The following is an 8,990-nucleotide window of genomic DNA, read 5'->3' as shown; positions in this document are numbered from 1 at the left end:
GCAGAATCGTAAAAAGCTGGAACACTTCAAAAGTATGCTTATTTGTAGGCTACCCAAAAGAAACAAAATGTGGTCTCTTTTATGATTCTCAAGAAGATAAAATGATTGTATCGACAGATGCAACCTTTCTAGAGGAAGATTATATAAAGAACCATCAACCTTCTAGTAAGCTAGTAATAGAAGAAATTTCTAGAGAAACGACAAATGCATCAACAAGAGTTGTTGATCGAGCAGGTCCTTCAATAAGAGTTGTTGATAGAGTAGGTCCATCAATAAGAGTTGTTGATGAAATTATTACTCCACATCCTTCTCAAGAGTTGGGAATGCCTCGTCATAGTGGGAGGGTTGTGCAACAGCCTGATCGGTACAACTGAAACTCAATTCATCATACAGATGATGGTTTAGAGGATCCATTGTCTTTTAATCAAGCAATGAACGATGTCGACAAAGGCCAATGGATTAAAGCCATGCACCTTGAAATAGAATCTATGTATTTCAATTCTGTCTGGGATCTTAGAGATCAATTTGAAGGGGTAAAACCCATCGGTTGTAAGTGAATCTATAAGAGAAAATGAAACCAAGCTAGTAAGGTGTAGACCTACAAAGCTAGACTTGTGGCAAAAGGGTTTACTCAAAGAGAAGGGTTAGATTTTGAAGAAACCTTCTCTCGAGTTGCCATGATAAAGTCTATTAGAATACTCTTGTCCATAGCCACATTTTATGATTATGAAATATGGCGAATGGATGTCAAGAGAGCTTTTCTGAATGGCTATGATGAAGAGAGTATCTATATGTCTCAACCAGAAGGGTTTATGCAGCAGGGTCAAGAGCAAAAGGTTTGCAAGCCTAATCGATCCATTTATGGATTGAAACAAGCTTCTAGATCCTGGAATATGAGATTTGACGCTGCGATCAAATCTTATAGCTTTGAACAAAATGTTGATGAACCCTGTGTATATAAGAAAATCGTCAACAAAACTGTCGCTTTTCTGGTGTTGTATGTTAAGATATTCTACTCATTGGGAATGAGGTAGAATATCTAGTTGACATTAAGAGATGGTTGGCTTTACAATTCCAAATGAAAGATTTGGGAGAAGCACACTATGTTCTTGGAATCCAAATAGTTCGGAATCGCAAGAACAGAACATTAGCATTATCTCAAGCATTTTATATAGACAAGATGTTGTCTAAGTATAAAATGCAAAATTCCAAGAAAGGATTTTTACCTTTTAGGCATGGAATTCACCTGTCTAAGGAATAGAGTCCTAAGATACCTCAAGAGGTTGAGGAGATGAATCAAATTCCATATGCATCTGCAGTTGGGAGTTTGATGTATGCAATGCTGTGTACTCGTCCCGATATATGCTATGCCGTAGGAATTGTCAGCAGATTTCAGTCTAATCCTGGTCATGACCATTGGATTGCTGTTAAAAACATTCTAAAGTATCTTAGGAGAATGAGAGATTATATTCTCGTGTATGGTCCTAAGGATCTGATCCTTATTGGATACACTGATTCTTACTTTCAGACCGGTATTGATTCGAGGAAATCAACTTCAAGGTCAGTATTCACTCTTAATGGAGGAGCAGTTGTATGGAGAAGTATTAAGCAGAGTTGTATTGCAGACTCCACAATGGAAGCTGAGTATGTTGCTACAAGTGAAGCAGCAAAAGAAGCAGTATGGATTAGAAAGTTCTTGACAGATCTGAAAGTAGTTCCTAAAATGCACCTGCCTGTCACTGTCTATTATGACAACAGTGGAGCAGTTGCAAATTCAAAGGAACCACGAAGCCATAAAAGGGGAAAGCATATTGAACGGAAATACCATATCATCAGGGAGATTATACACAGAGGAGACGATATCGTCACTCAGATTGCTTCCCAAGACAACTTAACTGATCTATTTACAAAGGCTCTCTCGGCTAAAGTGTTCGAGGGTCACCTAGTAGAACTAGGTCTACGAGTTTTGTATCACTAGGGCAAGTGGGAGAATTTATGGATATTGTAATGCCCTAGTTTATTGTATTTATACGTTTTATTCTCTCCATACAAACTCAACATTATATATATTTGCATTTATTGATCCACTGGAATTTTAGTCCAAGTGGGAGTATTGTTGGGTTTTATGTCCTAAAAACTTGTAGTTTGTAAAATAATAAACATTTTCTATTATTGATATACTTGTTGCGATTGTGGATTAATTTGGTAGTGAGGGGTCGACTTGGTCCTAAAAACTTTGACCCAGCCGTTATTACGAACAACCTATGAAGGGTCGACTTGCTGATTATGGTTAAATCATGTGGACATAATATATCTACAGTGAGGGGAGTGTAACTATGGGCTTTAGTGGAGTGACCCATTAGTTAACGAATGTGGATTAATTTGGTATAATGAGCTTGGCCAATTAATCTCGGATCGTTGGAACCCATTATCTGTAGTACCGTGAGGTCCCCTTACTAGCTCGTTACGGACTAGCTCTAGAATAACTGATAAGTGAATTTGAAACATTCAAATTAGAATTAAAGGAATTAGTAATTATATGAAATATAATTACATGTGTAATTTGAGAATTAAACGGAATAGGAGAATTTATATATATTTAAATATATAAATATAGATATGTGTTAAAATTAATTTAATATTTGATATTAAATTACTTAAGTTTTATTTAATAAATAATTTATGAAATTAATTAAAATTTTTCATCTTAAAAATCAAATAGATTTTTAAATCAAAATTTTGATTTTATGATAAAATTGAAAAAAGTAAAACAAACAAAACACATAAAATGGAAAAACAGATTTTTCATCATCAAGTAGGTCACTCAAATGACATTATCATTGCCTTGTCTTCTCCAGCTGCAACTCATGCAACTCTTTTCTTTATATGTTGATCTACAATATAATGAATAGATTGAAGTGAAAATCGGACATGCAATCGATAGAGATTTTGAGAGAAATTTTGGTTTGAAAAAGAATTTCTTCTTCTACCCTTGAGTCAAGCTTGTTTTGAGTCCCACAACTCAATCTAGAGCACCAAGAGATAGTGGGGAGGATTTTGAGGTGGTTTACAACAAGATTTGGAGAAGCATGCTTTATATTTTCCCAAAATTAGTGAATTTGAGTGCTTAGATGATCCTTGTGCTTCTGCTACTGTTGATACAATCCTACACATGGATTTTATCCATTGTTCCCTATCAACATCATCCGTTGCCTATTTAAAGGTCAATGGATCCTCTAGGCCATCATCAAGTATGATGTCCTGAGTTTCTGTTAAACTCATGTAGCGTTCAGGCTGATGAACAACCCTCCCACTATGTCGAGGCATTCTCAACTCTTGAAAAGGATGTGATGGGGCAACAGGCGTTGTTGATGGACTAGTTTGATCAACAACTTTTGTTGATTTTTCTGTAATATCTTTGGTAATTTCATTCAATATTAGTTTACTGCGAGGTTGATGATCTCCAATATGATCTTCTTCCAAGAATGTAGCATTTTTTTATACAAATAATTTATCTTCTTGGGGATCAAAGAACAATCCACCTTTTTTATTAGGGTATCCTACAAATAGACATAATTTTGAATGTCGTTCCAATTTCTTAGGGTTTTGCACCAACATGTGTGCCGAGCATCCTCATATTCTGAAGTGACGTAAACTACTTTTATGTCCTTTCTATAACTCATGCGGTGTTTCTGAAACACTTTTTAAGGGAACCATATTCAGAATATATACAGCAGTTTGTATAGCATACTCTCAAAAGGACTGAGATAACTGAGCATAACTCATCATCGAATGAACCATGTCTAACAATGTTTGATTTCTTCTTTCTGCAACACCATTTTGCTATGGTGTTCCAGGTACTGTGAGTTGGGATTGAATTCTATGATCTACTAAATAGTTTTGGAATTGTAAATCCATATACTCACCACCTCGATCTGATCGAAATGTTTTAATTCTTTTTCCTAATAAGTTTTCAACTTCTGTCTTAAATTCTCTGAACTTTTCGAGAGTTTTCAGATTTGTGATTCATTAAGTAAATATAGCCATATATTGAATAGTCATCAAAAAAATTGATGAAATATTCATATCCTCTTTGAGTTTTGACATTCATCAAATCACAAAGTTTTGAATGTATAAGTTCTACCGGTTGTTTGGCATGGAGACTTTTTCTAGTAAAAGATCTTTTAATCATTTTTCCTTTGAGAAAAGATTCACACAACTGTCTTCTAACTGATTTAGATGAGCATTTTTTACCAATCTCTCAATCCTGTTGAGATTTATGTGACTAAGTCTAAGGTGCCAACGATAGGCGTTAGGAGAAATTTTTCGTCTTTTATTTTGAATTTCTGTCATTTTAAACATCTCTATGTTTAAAATGGCTTTTGCATCAGTTGATTTTAATACATACTAGTTATTTTCAAGTCTAGCAGAACAAATATGAACACCTCTTGAAAAAACAAACACTTCATTGATTTGAAAAGATACTTTATATATATTTTCTAGTAGACAAGATATGAAGATCAAATTTCATTTCATTTTGAATACATAATATACCTTTTTTAACAAAATGAAAAATTCTCCAAAATATAACTTGATGTCTCCCACTGCTTTAACTAAAATGGCTTCTCCTGTTCCTACTTTTAAAGTCATTTCATTTTCTGAGAGTTGAGTCTAAGAACTAGCTTCCTGTAGAAAAGTGCAAACATAGTTAGCGGTGCTTGAATCTAATATCCAGGTTAAGTGAGAACTTTCCACTAAGCTGATGGAACACGAGACATACGCAATGGAAAAAGGATCTAACTGCACTCTAATTTCTTTTAATTTAAAGGAAAAAAACACATGCAATTGAAGGAAAAACAGTAAATTAAAAATTACCTTTGAAGCTCCCAAAAACCGCTTTTCCTCGCTGAATCTCGACCTGAACTCTTTCAGACCATCACTAGAGTTGACCTACTATCCTCTGGACTCAGAACCGGATTGTGGGACCCGGTGGATGAAGAAACCGAGAGAGAGAAAGAGATAGAAAAAGAAATGGATTTTGTTTTGGTTTGGGTTTTCTTTTCTTTTCTTTTTTTTTAAACTTCACTCAAAGAAAAGAGTTTATTCCAGCCTAAATTTTGAAAACTATTTTGGCGAAAATGGGCAAAAGTTTTTCATCCATAATTGAAAGCCCAATTTATAGAAAAAAACCATGCAACAATTGCATAAAACAAATCCATAAAAACGCAACACCTAGAATCCACTATCTAAGTGGGCTTAATGTCTCCACTATAAACCAACACCTAACCCACTATTTTGTTAGTAGAATTATCCAATAAAAGTTTGGATTTTCCCACTAACTTTAGTCAAAGAGCAAAATAGTCATTTTGTCAAAGTCAAACTTTGACCAAAAAGTCAACATTTTGACTTTTTAAGATTTTTTCCGTGTTGACTAATTTTGACCTCCCGAGCATGAATCCACATTCATTTTCTCGAAATTTAAATCACATTTGAATATACGGTTGGTCAAAGTTTGACTTTTTAAAGTCAAAAGTCAACTCTTTGACTTTTTACATCTTTTATTTAAATCCACATTATTTTCGAGCTTCCGAATGTGAACATATTCATATTCTTTATATTTAAATCACATTTAAATATTAAAGCTATATCTCTAAACTGAAAAACCCGACCACTATATCACATATACTTGTTAGTTTCTCTCTCTTCACCTAATTCGAACAATTTGAATTATTCGATCATACTGTTCTAAGTTTATTCCATATGAGCTAGTAGGGGAACCTAATGGACCTATAGATCATGGACTCCAACGATCCGAGATTAGCTAGCTAAACTCTTTAGACGGACTTAATCAACATTCGTTAACTAATGGGTCATTCCACTATAGTCCCGTAGTTGCACTCCCCTCACTATAGATATATTTGTGTCCATTTGATATAACCATGATTAGTAAGCTAATCCTTCGCAGGTTGTTCATAATCTCGGCTGGGTCATAAAAACCGTTTTACCCCAATACTACATCTTGTTCGTTCCACCGATCCTCTAATGAACAATTGGTTTAAGGTCCAACCTATAAACCAAACCCCTCTCGGGCCAAGGAGAGGGTGGGGCCCCTTGTTCAAGACCTGGATTCAGTACTAAAGGGAGCAACCTATCTACTATCCCTATAACGGGTAGGAATGAATTTCGTCTTGTACCCTATGTTCCCAGCTATCTACCTGATCTTACCCCTGAAATGGGAGGCTTATTGGGCCAGCGATAATGAGCTACCCTCACCTATGCAGATCTAAGGATAATTCCGAGTGAACAGAAGTTCATAGTTAGCTCAGGATTAAGATTAAGTTACTTAGGTCATCAATTAACAAAATAGTCAGTTTTATACATAAAACGACATTTAGAACGTAAAAAGTGACTATTTCATGGTTCAGTCTTATGAAAACTCATTGCATAGGATTCCCCTACTCATATATCTCTATATGAACGATTCAGGATCACATCGTTTGTACTAACTATAAAGTGGGCCACATTCATAGTGTCCCCAGAACAAGGCGCCCAACCTTATTCATATACTATAGACCATTTTGGCTATATGTTTAAACTTGATCCACATTTATGTCACTACATAAAGTTCAAACTATATTAAATAGCCTCAGGACCTTAGTTTATTGGATTCAAGATTACAATTTCAATAACAATTTTATCGAAAAATAAAAACAGAATATGTTGATTAATTTACAAACTACGAGTTTTAGGACATAAAATCCAACATAAGCATGTTTCAATTACAAGTAAATATGATTTACCTTGTTTTTCCTTTTCTGCTCTCTTATCTGCCAGAGATTTCGGGCAGTTGCATTTTCAATGCCCGTCTTATCCACAATGAAAACATTTTTCTTAAGGAGTCTTGGTTTTCTTAGCAGCAGATTTCTTTTTCCCTTTTCCTTCTTCTTCATTTGGATACTTTTATCTCTAGAAGAGGAAGGAGTAGAATTCTTTTTGTCTGAAGGCTTCATTCCTAAAGATGATCCCTTCAGAATTTTTTATTGTGAAACAACGTTTGCTTTACTTTCTTTTAATTTCATCATCGATTGGTAAGTCTGGAGTTCATTCAATAGATTAGTCAGGTTTTAATTAATCTTATTCATTATAGCATTAGTTTGGAAGGTCAAGAAGCTCTTTGAAAGAGACTCCAAGATCATACTAACTTGACTAGTCTCATCTATGATAGCGCCGTGAACTTCTACAATATTAAAATGGACCATCATTGCTCCCTAACATTGGTCCCATTTTTCATGCGTGAGTTATAAACATATTTTATTGCCTTATATTGTACTGAAGATGACGTTTGCTCGAACATCTCTTACAACGATGCCATGATTTCACGAGCAATGGGCATGGCTTCATGTTTCTTATTGAGCACATCAGATATGCTTGCTAAGATGTAGGTTCTTGCCTTTTCATTAGCCCTTACCCATCTATCATAAACTTCCCAAACATTTTGCTTAGAATTTGAACCGGGAAGAGGACATTCCTCTGTTAAAACAAACCTCAGGTCGTCAACTACTAGAATTGTGTTTATATTCGATTTCCAGTTAGAGTAATCTTCTCCATTGAATTTGTCGGAAGTAAGAAGTTTTACAATCGAGTTCGACATTACTGAAAAAATAAACAAATTCTATTAAACTTATGCATATAAATCCAATTTTAGCAAAAACAATAAAGTACCCATATTTCTTTTTTTATTTGCAACGATACTTTAGTGAGTTTGAATAGATGCTACCGAGAGGCAGTCAAATACTCCTTCACTGAAGCAAGACAATCTTGACCAAATACTATATCCAGAATAACTCTTATTCCTACAGTTTTTTGTTTACCATTTTCGGTCAAGAACTTTACTAACATTTAGTAACTCTTGTACGTGTGGCCCGCCATTTTCAGATCTTATAGAACGGTATGAACATGCCACCGACTTGGAAAATAATGTTCAAGACGAAACTATAAAACCCTATTAATTTATGAAGTTTGAGTTGTTCTGAATCCTATGTTACAACCCTCTGAAGGGATCACCATGGTAACGACTAGTTAGTGCTGCCTAAAAACGATAGCAGGCGTAACATAGGAATCTCACGGTTCAAACTAATGGAGAAGACCGTGGGATATGTTGACACATTTCCTTCACCCACTTACTATGAACTACTTCCCCCATTCACCTTGTTATCAACCCATGCAAACATTCTCCGAATGGAGCAGTCGCAGTAAAAGTGACACGAAGTCGAGCATGGATCTCACGTGTGAACTCTTGGAGACGTGAGGGCTAAAAAAATGATAAATCGTATATATTGTTATTCTCCCACTGAAGTGTTATAAATTTTTGGGTATTCTTTTACCTAGGTATATTCGACTAATCTTAAACAACCTAAGTCTATATGATTTATCCAAGTGTAACATTTATATTTGGATTTAAACCTATGATGTCTAGGTGTTAAACCAATTTTAAACCTCACACCGCACGTACAAGCTCATAAAACCGGTTAACAATGCTCAACATTTCGCCCATAATCCCGAGGTAGGAGGTGTTACATAAATCGTCAACTTAAATACCTCCAGCCTTAGATAGGATTATGAACTGATTGAGTTTGTAACCGTATTTTATAAGATAACAACCTATTTTAACTATTAAAATAAGTTGTTAACCCAGGTGAGCATGCTGATAATATTTGTTATGGATTTTAATGTATAATGTGATTTTATAACAATTTATAAAAGATAGACATGCTATCCATCCATAACATACATCAAAAGCATTCAAAATTAACATAACACTTATATTAATTTTAAGAAACTCTAGACACACATACTATATATTATAACTAACTTAAAACATAATATTATGCATGCAACATGCTTTCCTATGGTGAGATTTTACATCTATATGGCATACTATATGCACAAACATGTTTAATTTAAATATAACATATATCACATGCGTAAAA

The 8,990-nt window shown here is 34.6% G+C and overlaps 1 pseudogene; it reads left to right on the top strand.

Moving 5' to 3' along the window:
• The first annotated feature begins 1,228 nt into the window (after positions 1 to 1,228).
• LOC150033743 (secreted RxLR effector protein 161 pseudogene) lies at positions 1,229 to 1,978 on the top strand (annotated as a pseudogene).
• The last annotated feature ends 7,012 nt before the right edge of the window (positions 1,979 to 8,990 follow it).

Source organism: Benincasa hispida, chromosome 9 (genome assembly GCF_027475165.1).
Source record: "Benincasa hispida cultivar pf3 chromosome 9, pf3_genome.v1.1, whole genome shotgun sequence".
In the NCBI taxonomy this organism is placed as follows: domain Eukaryota; kingdom Viridiplantae; phylum Streptophyta; class Magnoliopsida; order Cucurbitales; family Cucurbitaceae; genus Benincasa; species Benincasa hispida.
Note: the sequence above shows the minus strand (reverse complement) of the source record. Positions and strands in the feature narration are given on the sequence as shown.